The 19,225-nt window shown below is 43.8% G+C and overlaps 1 protein-coding gene across 10 annotated transcripts in view; it reads left to right on the top strand.

The window, feature by feature from the left end:
* Foxp1 (forkhead box P1) overlaps positions 1-19,225 on the top strand; it is a 405,483-nt gene that overhangs the window by 143,455 nt on the left and 242,803 nt on the right. Inside the window, exon 1 of one of the 10 annotated variants that reach the window (XM_040738592.1) lies at positions 19,056-19,153. The exons of the other annotated variants lie outside the window; for them this stretch is intronic. The gene's annotated coding sequence lies outside the window, so the exon portion shown is untranslated. Of the gene's footprint in view, positions 1-19,055; positions 19,154-19,225 lie in introns of those variants that run through there. 10 annotated transcript variants of the gene reach the window in all.

Below are 19,225 nucleotides of genomic sequence, written 5' to 3'. Positions count from 1 at the left end.
GGAGTGGATTTCATAGCACTGTTGGTGACATTGACTAGAAATCAGTTGAAAGGGACATGGATGATTTGATTTGCATATTCTACAAGGACATTGTAGAGCCCCCGTATGACGAAATCTGAATAACTACAGGGGCTTTGAGAAGCTGCTTTTTCTCTGACAGTGTTCTCCGTGAAGTATGTACTCAGGCAGTAAAGACTCAGAAGCTAGACTCTGCATTCGTGAACACACACCCGAGGGTTACGCTTCACGCACTAGGGGAAGCCAAGATTTTCTAAATTATGTTTCATTGGGGAATTTTTACCTTTTCTTCCTGTTTATGACAGTCATTTCATCTGCAGCTATAATGAGGTCAGGAACAGGTGACTGTAAAATAATACTAGTAAGCGGGCAGGCTCTGTGGTAATGATCAGGCTATTTTTTTTAAAGAAAAAAAAGTTCTGGTGTGCGAAACATCCTCTGTACTTGAAGATCTCTTCCCAGTAATTAATCAGAATGAAGATTTTAATGCTCTACCGATTATGTACAAGTAATTACGGCTACTTGTCTGCAAGAAGGCAGGAGAAATTGGTGTAATGGCCAGAACGGGGTGGGGAGGGCCAGTATCCCTGCCCTTTCTTCTTTTATACATTATTCCAGTAAATATGATGTATTTGCTCTTATATGATTCAAGGGTACACTTAACTCCTTCCCCCAAAGGTTAACTTTCTCAACCCTTTAGAAAATACAGGTCTGCTCATTAAACCAATAACCTTAGAGAGAGAGAGAGAGAGAGAGAGAGAGAGAGAGAGAGAGAGAGAGAGAGAGAGAGAGAGAGAGAGAACAGGAACCAGTAAAAGCATTTTTCTTAGGGAACCCTCTCAGAACACATTCCAACATCTTTTGTGTTTCTACATAGCAAGCTACTTTATGGACTTTTTTTGCTGTGGCATTGCCCTTCAACGAGAAAGCTTTTTCCATTTTGTACCATAAAGAATATTATTTTTCTGCCAGCCAATTTTCTCTGTTAGTCACTAATTGGCTCCATAAATCTCGGGTGTTGAGAATGAGGAATGTCTCCGTGTCATAGAGTGTAATCTTCACCCTTATTTACCAATTCATTAAGATTCATTGATGCAGGATCGGTGAGAGGAAATGACAACATAAATCAGACCTCCAACATAATGACCCTAATCAGTTGGGAATTGCTGGAAATGTCACGATGAACTATGTCCTTGTGTTAGTGCCACTGTACACTGTCAGTGCGCTGCTTTATGAGTGGGACGCATCTTCCTGACACTGACTGTATTTAACGAAAAAAGAGTTGTTAAAAAGCTGATTCCATTAAAGCTATGAGATCCATACAAGGTCCTGTGGTATTTAGCCCCGTGCCCTTTACCTTCATTGTAACTGCTTAATGGGGCTGCAGTTTAATGCACATTCAGAACACACCTGAGTTAAAACTCCCCAGGAAAAAAAATGCAGGTTGATTTATAGCTTGTCGTGTCTTTATTTAACCCAATAATTTCAGCACATATGGAAAATTGAAAACTGTAAGCTTTCCACTTAGGTACCAAATGTCTTGTCACTGAACTGAGGTAGATCTCAGTGACCGAGAACTCCCTAAATGCCCCCCTCCTTCAGGGCCACGTTGGCCTGGAATCTCTTTCTCTACAGGTTTGCTGATGCTAAGCACTGTTCATTCCTAGAATAATGTGTCAATTCAGAATCAGCAATAGACTCTGACAGGGTTTTCTGTGAAGGGGTTTCTGGCCCCTCTTCTCTTGGTATTGATTTCATTCCACCATGATCTTGGAATGAGTTCCTGGAAGACGGGGGTGGGGCTGCAGCCCACACGTAGTCTTCAATTGAATACAGGTTATTCATTGAGCCGTAATGAATTAATCAGGTGACAGTTTGAGTCCAGCCTGGAAGGCTACCCTCTGTTCCTTTTACTTACTGCTAAGTAAAGTCTTATTAATGAACAGCAAGCAAACACCTTTGAGGACATGAAGTTGGAAAATTGTGTCTGTATCCTCCTTTTAAAAAAAACACCTGATTTTTCCCTTGCGTATGATGGTAGCCATTTTTTTAATCTTAAAAAAAATCTTTTAATCTGTGGTACAAGGCTGAGAAAGACCTGTAAGAGAACAAGACAAGTTTACTTAATCTTGACAGCCCTGGGTGTAATCGCCCTGTGCTTGTGACAAGTCAGACTCTAAGATTTATAACTCCTTAATCAAATGTCTAGAATTCTCAGGAAGTGTTATCACAGGACTTCCTTTCACATGACTTACGGGGAACTCAATAGACCGTTAGATAAGCTGTAGACTGAGCTGGACCTTAGGATGATTTCTCACTGACTGACATTTGGGTTGTGTTGGGGAAGCTGTTTATTCCACAGTGGTCTGTGTAGGGCCACATCCTCTTGGGGGCTCTCTTTCTTCTTCTGGGCTAACACCCTTATTTTTCATGTTCTGTGGGCTTTGGATAGACTTGCTTTGTGTTCTGTATCTTAAAGCTACACGAAAAGGCTATCTAAGTTGCGGTCCTAGTAGCAGCAAGTGATGGCTGGGTGTAGCCCTGGGCCCATGTGTCTGTAAAAGCAGCTGCCAACTGAGGAAGGCTGCAGTGATGTAAGGAGGGATACCCTAGTCCCTTAAGGGAGGATGACTCAAAGTGTGAGGAACTGTGTGTTGCCCAAATCCCCAGCCTTCTCATGTGGCCCGAAGGGCAGCACCATCAATACCACCAAGACCAAAGTGGATGTCCCCACCCACGGCCTGATCAGGCCCTTCCTATAGGCCCAGCCCCAGCTGCTGAATGACATCCTGCACGCTTCAGCTGTTAGGCCAATGAGCGAGCAGTGCTTCTGGACTCAGTTCCTCTTCCTGCCAGGTGCCAGAGCGCTTTCTGATGGCCCAGGGAGTCTGAGAGTGTTCCACCTAGGGAGGAAAGAGAGGAAACTCTGCAATACAGAGTCTGAGAGGAGAAAAGAGGCAGACCAAAGAAAGACAAAGGAAGCAAGATACAAAGGAAGATTCCAGAAAGATAAGCAGAAAGAGTTGTCCTCAACTCCTCTCTAGTACTTGGGATCATAAAAGCTAAACCTGTAAACCTAGTGTGTTACTGCAGTCAGAGTGGGTTTTGGATCTTCACATAATGTAAATATGTCAACAAGACCTTGTGATCCCCTCAAGCTTCTCAGCCCACTTCCTGCCTCTATCTTCCTGAAAATTTCTCATGTCCTCTTTCTGTTCTTTTCTCCTCCCCATTTCTTGTTTGCATTCTTTTTTCCTTCTTCCTCCTTCCTAAATGATCTCCCTATATTGCCTAGGTTAGCCTGGAAATCAATGTGTAGTTCAGGCTGGTCTCCAACTTCTCATGCTCCTGCCTCAGCCTTCCAGTGCTGGCTTTAGCAGTGTAAGCCATTGCCAGTTTGCCTGTGTCTCCTTGAATACAATTTGGTCTTTGCTTCTGTCTCCATCCTTCAAATTCTGTTCCCCAGCTATTAGCCTTTGAAGGAGAAATCCCCAAACCCAGGCTAGAGCAAGTAAGTAGGCCAAGACTACAAATGAGATGAGGAAAAAAAAAATGGGTCTTCCAGGCAAAGAAAAAATCTTCACAGTGCGAGACACGCTTAACAGACAGACAAAATACGTTCAAAATATGCAAATCTGTGTTTATCATGGGGAATCCTACAGGGAATAAATCCGAAGCATTAGCAATTATGACTTAGTTCAGAAGTCTTCCTTGCAGTCCCACCCGTAATACTTACAAACATCAGTGTAGCTTAGCACTTCATGTTAAAATGTTTTCCTCCTATTTCTCTCAAGAGTTATTTAACATGCCTTTATTATCCATGATGATGTGATCGGAGAGAAAGAATTAATTCTCTTACCACCTCTGCTTCCTTCCCAGTGTGTTGGGAAAAGCGAGTTGCATTAGTCCATTATGAATTAAGAGGCCTCAGGTACAGGGCCTCTTGCTGATCAGTCGGGGCTGCTCCTCAGCTGTGGAAGCAAAGTTTAGCTCTTGAACAGCTTATGCAGGGGGGGGGGAGCAGGACGGGGCCTCTCTGCTTTCACTGGCTGCCACCTTCAGCAAGGGTGAAGCGGGGTACCACAGCTCTCCCCTCTGTTGTGGTGTCTGACTTGGGTGAGTGCTGTCCACCAAGCTTGAAAAGTTTGAAAGGCGCTTGGTGTGTGTGTTAAAAGCACTTGGGCGATGTATGCAAGCTGAGCATCTCTCATTTAAAAATGCAGAATCCTGAGTGCTCTTAAACTTGAGATGCAGAGAACCATCATAACGTTACAAGATCTGTATCCTACCCTGAACCTCAGGTGATGCAGATTATGGTGAAAAAGCAGCTTCAGCATGTGTATGAGTCAGACTCTGACTTGAGCCCCCTTCCTAGAATAGAATTTAAAAAAAGTGTGTGTGTATAATATATAGTGAATATATATATATTTGCAAACAAAGAAGCTTAAATATGAAACACTTTAGGTTTTAAGCATTTTTTTATTAGGCATAGCCTTGACCTGATTTTCTTTTCATATTCATATTCATTCATTCATTTAACAAATATGTGCCCACTGTTTGTTACATGCCAGGTTCTGGCATATTTCAGTACCTTCATTGCCAAGTATTTCTAATTTTCTTAAATGTACCAGCTATATTATCACATTTCATAATATATAATCTTGTCAGATCAAGAACGGTCTGGCCGGTGTGATGGAATAAGGAGGCAGAGGCAGGCCTGTCACTTAAGTGTAGGGGTTAAAGAGGAGCCTGGGTGGGAGAAAGAAACCCTGTCTCATAACAATACTGAAAGAGGCCTGTGGGCAGTCTTTGGCCTTGAGTATTCATATGTCACCATCGTCTTGCCAACTTTACCCAGTAGGCTGGGTGGGGTGATAATTCTGTTCCATTTCTTTCTTTGTGTATTCAGCAAACACCTCCCAAGCACTTACTGTACGTCACTGTGCTGGGTGCTAGCTATGCTTTCTGGAGGATTTTATCAATTTGTCTAAGCCTCATTACTCCTTTTCTTTATAGTTTTACTCTGATGCTAACAACCAAGTACGGGTTGGAGGACAGCCTCCTGTCTCTAGCTCTTCCTGTCACTTGTGCTGATTGTATCCCCCTCAGTGTACCCTTCCCTGTCCTTAACCACCCCCCAGCTCGTCCCGAGCCCATTGGCATTACTGTCTCTCTTTCTGGAGCCACACTGAGTGTATAGTTCTATATCCCCTGCTGTTTGGGTTACTGAGCCCATTGGCATTACTTTCTCTCTTTCTGAAGCCACACTGAGTGCATAGTTCTACATCGCGTGCTGCTTGGGTTCTTCACTTCCAGGGAGTGAGTGCGCCTGCAGATTCCTCTTGTTCACAATGGCTGTCCGTAAACTTAGCACTAGCCTCTGTTGTACCTTCCTTCGGTTTTACTAAAGATCCCATGACTTTTCACAATCCCATTCTCTTCCCTTTCAAATATTCTACCTAATATCCTCAGTTTTCCCTTTCCTCTTCCTCTTTTCTTATGTCACCTCCTGTGGGCTATTAAGGAGCAAGAGAACGGCTTGAACACACTGGCTTTGTTTAGAATATTGTTTATGGTAGTAGCAGCAGTCACTTGTGCATTGCAGAGCGATGGCGAGGGCAAGAGATCTGAGAGATAGTAAGTGATGCTGACACCCCATGTCTGACTCGCCATTGCTGCTGTTTCTCCGTTCCTCTTGCCCCTGTCTGTGCTTGACCCCTACCATACTTCACCAACAGACTGGATCTCCAATCAGGACTTCCCCCTTCTTTCCTTATTCCCACCTGAGGAACCTGAGGAACAGTGGCAATGACCAAAGCTGTTGAGGTGCTTCAAACAATGCAAAGAAGGCTGTGAGGGGCGAGGGATGAGGGGCTGGGGGTCATACACCCGAGGATTTAGTTTCAGGCCATCAGTGTGAGGAGCGATAGGGAACAGTGTTTCTGTTCCCGGGTGTGCTCTCTGTGGTCCATACAACCTCCTTCCCGGTGCTCTTGGCCAGGGATCTTAGGAAGAATTTGTTTTGCTGAATGGTAACTGTAGCCCTGGCCTGAAGACTGGTTCCATAGTACAGACAGCTGTCAGTACGGGAAGAATCAAAGGAAGGAGCCTTTGAGAAAGCTTGAGTTAGTAGGAGGAAGGGTGTGGGTGACATGGGCAGAAGTAGACTCCAGAAGTTCCTTTGTGGTTGGAGTCATCAGCGTCCAGCAGAGAGAACAAGGGGGATGGAGGACAGGGTTGAGATTACAGAAAGACCAGAAAAAGAAAAGCTGGGGTGGTGGTGTCTCAGCAGAGGCAGGTAGATCTCAGTGAGTTCGAGGTCAGCCTGGTCTACAGAACAAGTTCCAGGACAGGCTCCAAAGCCACAGAGAAACCCTGCCCCCCCAAAAAAAGCAAACAACAAACAAACAAAAATCCAACATTACAGAAAAAACGTTTTCCTTTTAATGGGGAGAGGAGGAGAAAATGAGAGAAGGGTGAAGCTCTTCAGTGGGTTTCCCCTTGTCTTCTCAGCCCTCTAACCTATCGCCTGCCCCTTCTCTCCTTCTCCAGGACTCCACCCCAGTTCTCCTAGACTATAATGGACATAGTGCTGTTGGCTATGCTTGTGTTTGTGTGAGAATGTTCTCCCATCTTTAGTTTCTTCGAAAACAATGATGGTTAATCTGTGTTTGGGAAGTTAGCTGTGAGGCCTGGAATTTACTCAGGATGTGCCAGGCTTGATGTTGCAATCCACCCCCTGCCCTCCCTGGTTTATTGTAAAGACCCTTCTTCCCCTGACACCCCCCCCTTTCAGTCTCACCCAATAGCTCCTGTTGAATGTCGTCTCTGTAGTGGTGACTCACTGTCAGCTTTTGTTGTCATTTCTGCTTCTTCTTGAGAACAGTCTTTCCTTCCATGCCTGGTGTCATAACAGCATTATCTTCCCTCCTTTACCTGGGCCTGAAATGCAGGACATCACTGAAGCTGACTCACATCTAAACCCAGACAGGCAAAGATTCTCTTCCTTCCTTCCTTCTTTCCTTCCTTCCTTCCTTCCTTCCTTCCTTCCTTCCTTCCTTCCTTCCTTCCTTCCTTCCTTCCTTCCTTCCATTTCCTTATTATGTATGCAGTGTTCTGCCTGCATGCTTACCTGAAGGCCAGAAGAGGGCACCAGATCTCATTACAGATGGTTGTAAGCCACCAAGTGTTTGCTGGGAATTGAGCTCAGGACCTTTGGAAGAACAACCAGTGCTCTTAACTGCTAAGCCATCTTTCTAGCCCCCCAGGTATAGATTCCTAATCTTACCTGCATAGTATTTCCATCTGTCCATCTGTCTGTGTACCCACCCACCTATCTATCTGACATTAAATTACATTATTATCAAGCAGACTTAGCTGCAAAATACAATCCGTGGCTTATTGTTACCACAAAAAAAAGAAAGAAAAAGTAGAAAAAAGAGAAACAGCACTAGAGAAAGTAAAAAGAATCAACTATAAATTTATACTTCATTTGGTATAACCAAAATATAATTATTTTGACATGTAGTGAGTAATAAAAATGCATGAAAAATCATTTTACATTTTTTTCCCTTTCAGGGTAAGCCTTGGACAAATCCTCTCAATTCAAACATTAAATTTTCATTGAAAATATTTGCTCTGATTTTAGCTTTCATACAACCAGTAGTTTTCCAGGAACTGAATTGAGCATCAGTTTTAAATTTTATATTTAAACTGATTTATGTTAAACTTATACATGTATAAAATTCATCTCTACATGTACTCTAGTCATACTTCCAATGCTTTGTAGCCACATATGGCCAGTGACTTTTGTGTTGATACAGAGCAGCCTGAGAGTGTGGGGACTTCACAAATGGAAAGGGGATGGGGGAATGTGGTCACTGAAGTATTAGAAGCGATCCAAGCACAGATTCAGATGTCAGCCTAAGAATTCGACGTCATCCTAGCAGACGCGAAAAGGGGTGAGCAAGCCCCGTATATGTTTTCCTTCCCGCAGTGACAAAATATCTGACCAAATCAATGGAGAAAAGATAGGTTTGCTTGGACTCAGAATTTGGAGGTCCAGTCCATCATGGTGGGGGAGGACTAGTGGTAGGAAGAACTTTAGGGGAGTGGACATATCCCACCCACAGTCAGAGGGCAGAGAGAGGTGAATGCTGGTGCTCAGCTCTGTTTCTCTTTGTCCTTCGGGTCACTATGAGAAGCTTTGCCCACAAGAAGGGCGGGTCTTCCTCCCCTAAATAGTTCAGTCTAGCTACTTCCCTAGGCATGTTCAGAGGCTGTATCCTGCGTGATCCCAGATCCTGTCAATCTGACACCATCAACCAGCACACACAATGGAGCTGGTCATGTGGGATGTAAGAGAAGAAAAAGGGGTAGTTGGTATAATAACCCTTCCCTGTGAATCCAGGAATTGGAGCAGGCTGGGAATCTGGAAGGATGGAGAAGCAGAAGATTCAGCCTGAGACCAAGTTCGAGGTTCTTCTAGGTTTTAACAACAACAATAACCACCCTTAGGATGTAGGGGCAAGGGTCTGTTGCTCTAGAAAAGGACTTTAACTTGTGAGTGTGGTTTGGAGCCCACTAAGATGATCAAACACAGGGAGATATGGGGAGTTCAAGGTCTCCAGTGCCTGAGAGCCAGAGTTGGCAGGTAGCAGCAGCCTTGTGGCAGGAGTCCACATGGCACTTTTGTTAGTAATGTTTTAGGGGAACATAGCAATGCCCCTGTGTTTTCCCGGTGCTTCTGCACCAAAGCTAAGTAATCAGGTGAGAAACCAGATGGCGTACAAATGTAAGACATTGTTCCTCTTCAGCTGCTCCAGCTTTAGAGTTTGAGAATGGCAATTTAGGTAGAAGGAGAGCCCTCAAAATCCACCAAGAGTCTGGGGATGTAGCTTAGTCAGTATAGTTCTCCCTCCACAAGCTTATAGATCTGACTGTTGACACCCAGCATAGAAAATTAGATGTGGTGGTTGGTGTCTGCAGCCACAGTGCTGGGGAAGCAGAGACAGTCCAGTCCCAAGAGCTTGCCAGCCCAGCCAAGTGCTGAGCATCCACGCTTCATGAAAGAGTGTGCCTCACAAAATCTGTTGGAGAGTGATTGAGAAAATACCTTACATTGACCAGGGGTCCACATTCCCAAGTACATGGGAATGTGTACACCTATTCATGCACACACATGCTCACAGAGGAAAGAGGGAACCATGTCCTCAGGGAGACTTTCTTCCCAGGAGAGAATGTGAATGACAGTCCTGTGTTGCCAGGAGTGAAGGGAGGATTAGAAATTTCATTGTAGTTAGCTGCTGCAAGCTCCTTTAAAGTGGTGGGTTGGGGATCCCCAAGGAAGCAGGTGAGCTTGCAGTGGGAGGGAATGGAGTAGGGACATAGAGTCTATTCCCCTCAGTCAATCCGAAGTACAAGGGAGGAGAAAAGCACTAGAAAGAGATGCTTGGTAGCGAGGAAGGTTCTCTCATTGCTCCCATGTACACCAGACGAAGGAGATGTGAGGGAGAGAGTTGAGCGATTGAGCAGGAGGGAGACAGTGGGGTCAGACAGAGCATCATGGCTGCTGGCCTTTCAGAACTGGAAGACACCTTCCTCATGTACCTACCAGTCTCTTGGCCTTCACCTTATCTTGGCTTCTTTTATTAATTAAAACTTAGGAATAGACAAGCAGCCAATCAAACAAACCAAAAACCCCACCACACAACCCTGTTGTCATCCAGTGACCTGTGCACATACCTGCTCCCGGCTTCCCTCTCAAGCTTCCCTTTCCACTCAACCCTCTGTGGATTTAATCTATTTAGTCAGTCCCAGATCCAATGTATCTGCATTGACATGCGTTGATTTTATTTATATGTATATAAATAAATTCCTAAATAATATGGCAGAGCAGCTACATTTGTCGTGGTGGGTACTGTAAGGAACTGGAGGTAGAGATACAGGTGGATGTGCGTAGGTCACATGTAGACCCCACACCCTTAGAAATAGCTGGATGTGTGGAGATCTGAGTGTGCCTGTATGACGCCGATGGCTGTATCAAATCCTTGTGGACCTAAGGATTACTTCAGAGTCCATCCAAAGGTGCTCAGAGCAGTAGCATTTATGAAGTGAAAACAAAAAACCCTTAAAGCATTAAAGTTGAAAGGCACTTTATAAATGTTATTGAAGAAACACCAGGACTCACTGCTTTGATCCAATGATAAAAGCAGAAAACGTGTGTGTGTGTGTGTGTGTGTGTGTGTGTGTGTGTGTGTGTGTGTTGTGTTGTGTTGAATGTGTGTACATGTTTTTGGAGTCCACATTGCAACTCCATCTGTATTCTTTGAGTTCTGTCTACCTTTTTTTTTGAGATGGGGTGTCTCCTTGGCCTAAACTTTCCAAGTAGACTAGGCTGGCTACCAGTGAGCCCCAGAGATCTATCTGCTTGTCTCCATCTCCCCAGCTTTAGGACATTTTTCTAGAACACATTTCTTTTTTTTTTTTTTGTAAGGACTGTGCAATGCAAAATGTGTTGTGGCATTGCAGCTGAAGCTGGTGACACATCCCCGCCCCCAGCTGTGATGGCCAGGCATGTCTTTGGATAACATCAGACATTCTGGGTATGTGGCAAAAGCCACCCTTCTTCATTCACTTTTGCTAGGCAGAATTATTTTCCTAATCCTTACTATTACTCTTGGAATATTATTTCCTTTATTCTTTAAACTTTTAATAGTCAGACCCAAAAATAATTATCCCAAAGACATGTTATTCTAGGCTGTGAAAATGGAAAGTACCCATTTTGGATCATTTGCCAAGCTGCTCATGGATCTGCCCCATTCCATCTAACAATGCCAGAGACGCGCTCAGTGCTGTATGACGATGGTTGACATCACTGAGCTGCTGGGTTTTACGTGCTGGATATTGCTAGGTGGTGGTGCCTCATGCCTTTAATCCCAGCACTTGGGAGGTAGAGGAAGATGGATCTCCATTTTGAGAACAGCCAAAGCTACACAGAGGAAACCTTGTCTTGGGTGGGGGTAGCTTGATATTGTAACATGAACTATACTGGCCCCAACACACCGCTCTCTACCATAGCTGCTCTGATAAAAGTGAAGGTACCTACTCCTGTCAAAGATCCTCACCTTGTGATAAAATCCAATTTTTATTTGAAAAAAGTCAAAACTATTTACTGACGCTGGAGAGATGGTTCATCAGTGAAGAGCAGCTACTACTCTTCCAGAAGACCTAAGTTCAGTTCCCACCACCCATTCCTGGAGTCTCACAACTGCCTGTAATTCCATCTCTGGGATATCTAATGCCTCCATGGGAATGCACACAAGTGCACAAACTCACACAAAGACACTACAAATACTTTTTAAATTTTTGCAGCATGGAGACATCATATTATGTTTCAAAGTCTTCTTTAACATTTGTGGGTCTGTGGGAAGCTTCTGAAGAGAAGATGTGAGACATCAGAGGGCTATTCAATAAGCTTTAAACACACCTAGACTATTATTTAGTGTGACAGACCCATGTCATCTCCTGGTTGGGTAGAAGTGGTCTGTAGTTGGAGTTGGTTCTTGGACACTGTTTGGTTCCTGTTCAGTATTCCTGTATGTGGACACCTGGTAGATGCCCTAATAATTAATCATTGATATCCATGCTCTAAGATGCTGGGCCCTGCTCCTACCTACAGTTGTTAGACTTCAACCAGTGTAGACAACAAAGGAGAAACACCACTAAACAGACAATTAAAGACTTTTTCCCCCTTAAGATTTTGAGGCTTCAAATGATAATCCCAAGGTTCCTTTCAGCCAGGCTGGTTTACTCTGCTCTGCAGTTTGCCCTTTAGCTGTACCACAGTAAGTTAGACCTAACTGCATATAGTCCTTAGAGGAAAGAAATACTGACTGTATTGATGTTATCCTCATCATTCAGACAGCATGAAAAACGTTTTCTTAACGGTAGCTGAGAACCCTAGGTTCAGGTTCTTTTTATGACAAGAAGAGTGTTCTGTGCTTGAGTATTTTCCAGTGGCCTCCCAGAGGGCTGGGTTTTATGAGCTGGTAATCATCAGTGTGATTTATTGAGCACCTACTGCATGCAAGGCACTTTACATATATTACCTTTGTGCTTTCAGAGACCATGCATTTTTCACAGTAGCACTTATCTCCATCTGAGTCTCCATTCTGTGTGTGGCTAATTGATTAATGCCTGTCTTCTCCATTAGATCCCCACCTCCATGTTGATGGGATTCTATTGATTTTTGTTCCCCACTGTTGCCCCAACACATGTACCTTGACATGACTGGACACAAAGTAAGTATTTTAGAGAAGAATGATTAAAGCCAGACACAGAGGGGTGTGACTCTAGAGCTAAGAAATGGGGGAAATGGAATGATTGGTGGTTTGTTGGCAGAGCTTAGAATGGACCCAAGTAAGTCCACACCCCTTTTCAGCATACCTGCCGCCTCAGTGTGTGTGTGTGTGTGTGTCTGTGCACGTGTGCATGCATCTTCTTGGGGGTGAGTCTGATACAAATGCACATTCTTTTTCTGTAAGGCTGAGATGGTGGTGGAACATGCGTCGTCCTTGCTGCTATGCACAGAGCTTTGTGCCGTATTCCACACAAGTTGCAGGTAGTGGTGGAGAAGCAAATAACTTCCTGTCTGTTGGAGGCAAGAGCATCTCTCAGGAAGCCCTTGCTAGAGACATACCCTTTGCAGCTGCACTGGTTGACAGTTGGCCCTTTTTGGCATGCCATCCAGGAACTGTGTCCTCTGATGGGCCTTTTCTGTGGTGTTGATACTGGTCTGTTTTATAGGAGAGAAAAGTTCTGATTGCAGTTTCTTGTTTGGGAAGGCAGATTAACAATATTTTTTCTGCTCTGAAAACACCCTGTATCCACCTCTCTCATATTTACTCTGGAAGTGTCCAGATGCAGCCTGGGAGTCTTCTTGCCTGTTGAACAGGTCGTTGAATCTTGCTGAGAATTGGCTCATCATACCTCGGCAGTTTCCATGCTCAGCTGTGCGACTGTCCAGTGGATCTAGCAGCCAGAATATGAGTTAGATGATTTTTTGTCTGTTCAGCCCGGCCCACAGCCACTTCCTGCCTTGTCCAGTAACTGCTTCCAAATAATCACTCAGAGACTTAGTATTAATTATACTTGTTTGGCCAATAGTTTGGGCTTATTACTGGCTAGCTCTTACATTTAATTTAACCCATTTCTAAAAAAAAATCTGTGTGTTTCTCCTTCGGTAGCTCCTGACATCTCTCTGACTCTGCCTTCATTCTCCCTGAATATATGTTTGGATTTCCCACCTGGCTCTGTTCTGCTTGGCCATTGGCCAAGTCAGCCTTATTTATCAACCAATAAAAGCAACTCATATTCACAGCATACAGAAGGACATCCCACATCAGGAGTGTGAAGAGGAGCTACCATCATCATCTTCTACGCCTGTCTTCCTATCGCATCCAAGGCCTAAGCCCCGCCTGACATGCTGGCATGCCTCTGATACCCTAGTGAAAGCAATAGCCTGCCTGGTCAAGCACTGCCCCACAGCTCTCGAGAGTGGGGGCAGCTTCAGCATTTGGCCTCTTTACTAGGTTGAGTAGAGGACTCCATGCCTGTTGTTCACCTTGGCTATGTAGCACCGCTGAGGGAGCCATATTCCTGAAAAGGGACCACCTATTGCCAAGTAGGCAGTGTCTATTACAGAAGGAGCAGTCCCGTTCCTTGGATCTGTTCCCCTCCACCCTTTATTACTAACTCTTGTATGTTTCCCAGATTCCTTGTGAACCATAGGCCTTTCTCTTTGGATCCTTGACTTTCAGGCTGATTTATTCTCAGCTCTTTGAAGTGAGTAGAATCTGATGTCTTCTTAATCTTTTTGCCTGACTGGGATATAATGTTATCGCTTTTTATGAATGTGTAAGATTTGAATATACGCTTGTGTATGTTGCAGTCTGGTTGTATAGCAGTACGAAAACATGAAAAGACACATTAGAAAAGATGTGTTTGCGTGAAAACCTCTCAGATGCCTCTCTTTATAGAGTTCGGCGGTGCCTAAGCCGATCATGAAGGTGCTTTAATGAGACGAGGACTTCCAAGCGAAGGATCCCATTGTATTATTGAAATCACACTGAAAGTGAAATGGCAGATAGCTGTCATTCATACAAATGCCACTTATCGAAAAGCCTACCTTGGTTTCCTTTACTGGGACAAATGACAAACAGGAGATGATAAATGAGGAATGGAAGACAGACGAGATTTTCTTAAAACGCATCTCCGATACAAGTTCCCCTCCTCCTTTAATTTTTAGTTTTTATTTGTTTGACAGAGGGTTTTGAGGGGGGGGGCTTGGTCTCTGTAATATACTTACCTATGTTTTTGGTCTTCGAAATGTAATGATTAAAGTGTACACATGTGGGAAGCCATGAATATGAAAGAGAGCTTATATTCTGCCTTTTCTTTTATGTATATTATAAGTATAATGGAAATAATTCTCATTTTGTAATGTGTTCGCATCATGGCCATTGTTCTCATAAAACCTACTGTATTTAAAGAAATGATACAATCTATGAAGCATTTCCCATTATGTAGACACCATGTCTTTAAATTATAGCAATTTCTTAAGATTTTAAGGCAAAATGAGCTCTTAGAAGTGTGATTAATGGCAGGGAATGAGGCTAATGCTGGGTCAACAGTGGCACTCCATTACAAAGAAGGTTGGGCTAATAAAAGCATCCATCTTTTGGACCAATACAGCATTTGAATGATATGCTTATAGTTCTTATCATATCGTAGTTGCTCGGTATTGAATAAACCCTGAACTTGCATTATGGAAAGGCCACAAGCCTGAAGTGGTTGATGCCCTGGCTCTTTGTGGGAGTGAGAAGAGGTGGAGTCGTGAGAGAGTGCGAGCTCCGGAACTGTTGATGCGATGTTAGCATGTCTCCATGCACAATGCGGTCCAGGAGCCCTGGAGCCGTTTGGTGTGGGACAAGCATAGAAAATCCTATTTCTCAGTCGATTATTTCCCTAGTAGTGTAAATTTACTCAGTAGGTTTTTAATGAAGGCTGTATGCGTGGCACTGCTAGGAAGATACCTTCTGATTCATGGATTCATCCTGGATCCTCAGAATTCCCTTGTGCCTCCTCTAGTTCCAGTATGTTCCCCAGTATGTAAGCTTGCATTGTTCACTGGTGAGTTGGAGACAGATTTTAGGTGGCTCATGAATGATTCACAAATTCTCAATATTGTGGTTTGATACCGAAATAATCCTATTTTCAAGTATATCTTTGATACACACACACACACACATACATACACATATATTATTATTTTTTACAGAGACAAAGACTCTCCCCCTGTCAATGTGTGATGTTTGAAAACATTTTGTGTGAGTTATTGTGCATCTTTGTGGACATTGACAATCCATAGTGAGCATGTGCAGATCAGAGGACAACTTGTGATGGCCCGTTCTCCTCTACTGTGTGGCTCCTGAGGATGGAGGTCAAGTCCCCAGGTTTGATGGCAACTGCTGTTTCTCTTAAGCCATCTTGCCTGCCCATTTGCAGATACTTTTAAATCCTTCTGATGAAGCCAAGGAGAGCGTCTGACAGCTGTATCTTTATTATGTCTTTACCAAGTGTCAGCTCATTATGGACAAAGAAAGGCTGCGGCTCCCTCCAGCCTCAGAGGACAGCAGGTCTGGGTTGACTAGTGTTACCTTGGTTGGCTTTGCTACATGTGTGCCAGTCTTTGTCTTGATGGAAGGTTCCATGCTGCCTTTCCCTTTGAAGAAGTGATACAAAATTTCCCTGAAGAGATACTTACCAAATGTGAACATTTTGTTTTCTTTTATACAGCTAGGAGTAGTTTTGGATGGAAATGATACAGGAGGAGGAGGGGGAGAAATTTGACTTGGGGAACGGGTACCAGTGTCCCCTCAGATGACATGCAGAGATTCTCAGAGTCTCAGGTTTCTCATCCCAGAGAGAATTTGTGAGACCCAACCAGACCTTCCAGTCAGGTCCTCTTCATTTGCCTTGGAACTATTTTTGAAAAGCTGAATGAAAAGCTTGTACTAAAGGCTTCTTAATCAGTTTGTTATTTATTTTTAATATTAACATTTATGGGCTTGGGGTCCACAGAGAATAAAATAAATAGAGTCTTTGGAAGGGAACTTAACAGGGATGTGTGTGCCAACCTAAGGGAAGAGTGTGGATGCCAGGTCTTGCCTTTCCCGTGGTCACCTTCCCCTTCTTTTGGCTAGGAACTGCCTGCCTGGGTTCACCTTTGCCTCACAAAAGTCAGGGTTCAGTTGTTGGCCTTTTATCAAGGGAACTTGGTGACAATGCTTTGGGTTGCCATTTGGAATTGCAAGCTGTGTTTGCCCTGGTTTATTGGTATCTTACTAGTTCATTCCAGTTTCAGGCAGGGAGAGAGAGAAAAAGAGAGGGAGGGAGGGAGGGAAGGAGGAAGGGAGCAGAGACAGACAGACAGACAAAGACAGACAGACAGACAGACAGAGACAGACAGACAGACGAGTTGGGGAGAATGGGTAATGAGTTCAGGGGCCCATGGTGAGCAGCCACTGCTGCCTGAGGCAGAAGGCAGCAAGGGCAGGCTGCAGCTTTTGTCTTTGGAGCTCCCACCGGGACATCAGGTTAGGCACTTTGCTCTCCATTGCTTCCTCATCAAGCTGACCACATCCATGGTGTAGGGAGCCTGGAATGTGGGAACATTCTGTTCCGCAGGACTGGAGGGAAGAGCCTCTGTCATGGGCTTGCATCATCCCTTAGTTGAGCAAGTCTGGTTTGCCTTTTCTAGGGCAGTAGAACATCCCCAGCTCTAGAGGCGTTCACCAGGCACAAGAGAGACATTACAGGGCGCTAACCAATCCTTGAGCCACAGATTTTGATATTACAGTGTCCTGAATGCCCAAGGGGAAATTCTTCCCAGAGCAGGTAGTGTTGAGGCCTTCTGAGGTGTGTTGATTTGGGGAAAGAAGGCTGTGAACAGAGGACACTGGAAACAAAACAAAAACACCAGAGAAAATACGGGAGACACTTTGTAACTTTTAAGTTTGCAGAACAGAGCTTAGATAATTGAAGCAAAAGAGGAAAACAAGAGCCAGTGAAGGCTGAGATTTCATAATGGGATGGGAGGTTGGTCTTGGGGGGCACCAAAGCTTTTTATTACCCTGTTTGAGACAAACGAAAAAATAAATAATGTCATGATGAATAATGCCATTGTCAAAGTTCTGAGGTGTGTCTCTTTAAAAAAAATATTTTTTTTTCACTCTCAAATTTTGCCTTGGATAACCAGCAGACAGTGTTTTTGCTGTATTTTACACTAGCAGAATGGAGGAGCTTTAAAATTAACTGATTTCTAAGTGTAAGATGTTAGATGCATTACCAAACTATTTCTCAGTATGTTTTGCTTATTAGAAGTTAAGTAACAGAGGAATCTTCTTCACACGCACCAAAATGAAGTAGTTCAGTGATATTATGCTATTTGTAAAATAAGTTAAAACCAATGCTTCCATTGTAGATTGAATCCCTAAATATAGCATTTCTGATAAGGCGTGATAACATCTGTAATTCAAGTCAGCTTGCTCTATATGACAGTTTACACATGAAGTGAATCTTCGAAGATTAAATATTTCTTCTTAATGGACATGGTGAATTAATTCACTCTGGCTTTTGCAAAGATATGATTTTCCCCCTAATGCTAATCTCACAAGGAACCCCTGAGCAGTGTAATGCAATATCAGCTAACTATTTATGTCATTTATTATTTTTTAAGGACACACTATCTTCATGTGGCGTAGTCTGAATTTTGAGGTGTCCTTGAGGGTTCTACCCATGTGTTTGTTGACCCAGGGAGGTTATAAAAGCTTTGCATATGAAGAAAGAAAGCATCAGGATTTCCCTTCTGGAAGAAACAAACTCTCAGCATCAGGATCTGTGTTTGACCCACGTATTTCATTGATAAAAGAAGAGTAGCCCAGGAAATGAATGCAGTTCTTGAAGCATGAAAACATCATAGACTTTTTCAAAGCCAAGTCCAGATTCAGTGCTGAGCGCTTTACACCAGAGCCCCAGTTGTATTTTTTATCTGTAAGCATGAAATAAAAGGGCCCAAGGTTGGCCTGCTTCATTTGGGGGTAACCTGCTTTTTTTCCTTTGGGGGTGTCACTATTTTCTTTTTTCAAAGCTCTAGGTAGTGTGCCCAGAAAGGAGTTAAACAGATTCTACTTGCTATGGCCTGGGTTCCATGATGAGTAATGGCAGTTGATAACAGCAAATCATTGTTTATCCACAAACATGGCATTGTGCAAACAAGCAGGCCAGGTCTCCAACCAGTTGGATTTCCTGGTGGTCAGCAGCTGATCCATGTAACTTACAACCTTCCTGCTTCTCTAAATGTCAGAAGAAGGATGGCTTGTGTATCTTGCCTTCTTCCCAGCTGTTTACTCTGCAATGCATTTACCTCCTTCCCTCGACCTTCATTCTAGGGAAGCTGCCCTGTTCTCCTCCCCAGTTCTGTTTACTTTACCCTGCCCCTGGTGTCACCTATGAAATCTGTTGATTATTCCACCTGGTTAATGTTAAATTGCTCTGGTAAGATGATGTGTTTGTTCATAAACACAAATGCTGGGCCCCCTGTTTACTGTACCCATGGCAGCAATCGTTATTAAACAAACATCGCTTTGTTTGCGGGTGGAAGCAGCGGTTTATCCTGTCAGGTCTGTTTAAAAAGAAAAAAAAAAAAAAAAGAACACACCACACACAAACACACACATACAAGACTTAAATGCTAGAATTTCGATAAAGGAAGAAAAGGGGAACCTGTCCCTGGAATGTGGTTGAAAGCGCCTTAGGTTTGCTTTTCTTATCTCTTGCTTGGATGAAGGGGCTGGAGAGATTAGCGACTTGTTTGGCTTTTCTACGAGATTTCCTTAGTGTAATGGTATCTATGCAGTTGTTTGCTTTCTTCAGAGAGGGGCGAGAGCTTGTGAAAGGCCACCAACTCAGCCATAGAGCATCAGATGGCTAGAAAATTCTCTGTGGAACAAACAAGGACTCAGAAAGGGTAGGGAGAAAAGGCCTGGACTATGAACGAAGGGAGCGTTGGAAGGTACAGCCCTTGGACTTCACTGTCTCTACGTGTCTGTCCCGTGTGCTTGCTTTGATCTGGGCTCCGTGTGTT

Source organism: Mesocricetus auratus, unplaced genomic scaffold (assembly GCF_017639785.1).
Source record: "Mesocricetus auratus isolate SY011 unplaced genomic scaffold, BCM_Maur_2.0 Super-Scaffold_100676, whole genome shotgun sequence".
Lineage (NCBI taxonomy): Eukaryota > Metazoa > Chordata > Mammalia > Rodentia > Cricetidae > Mesocricetus > Mesocricetus auratus.
This window is presented reverse-complemented; position numbering and strand designations above follow the sequence as displayed.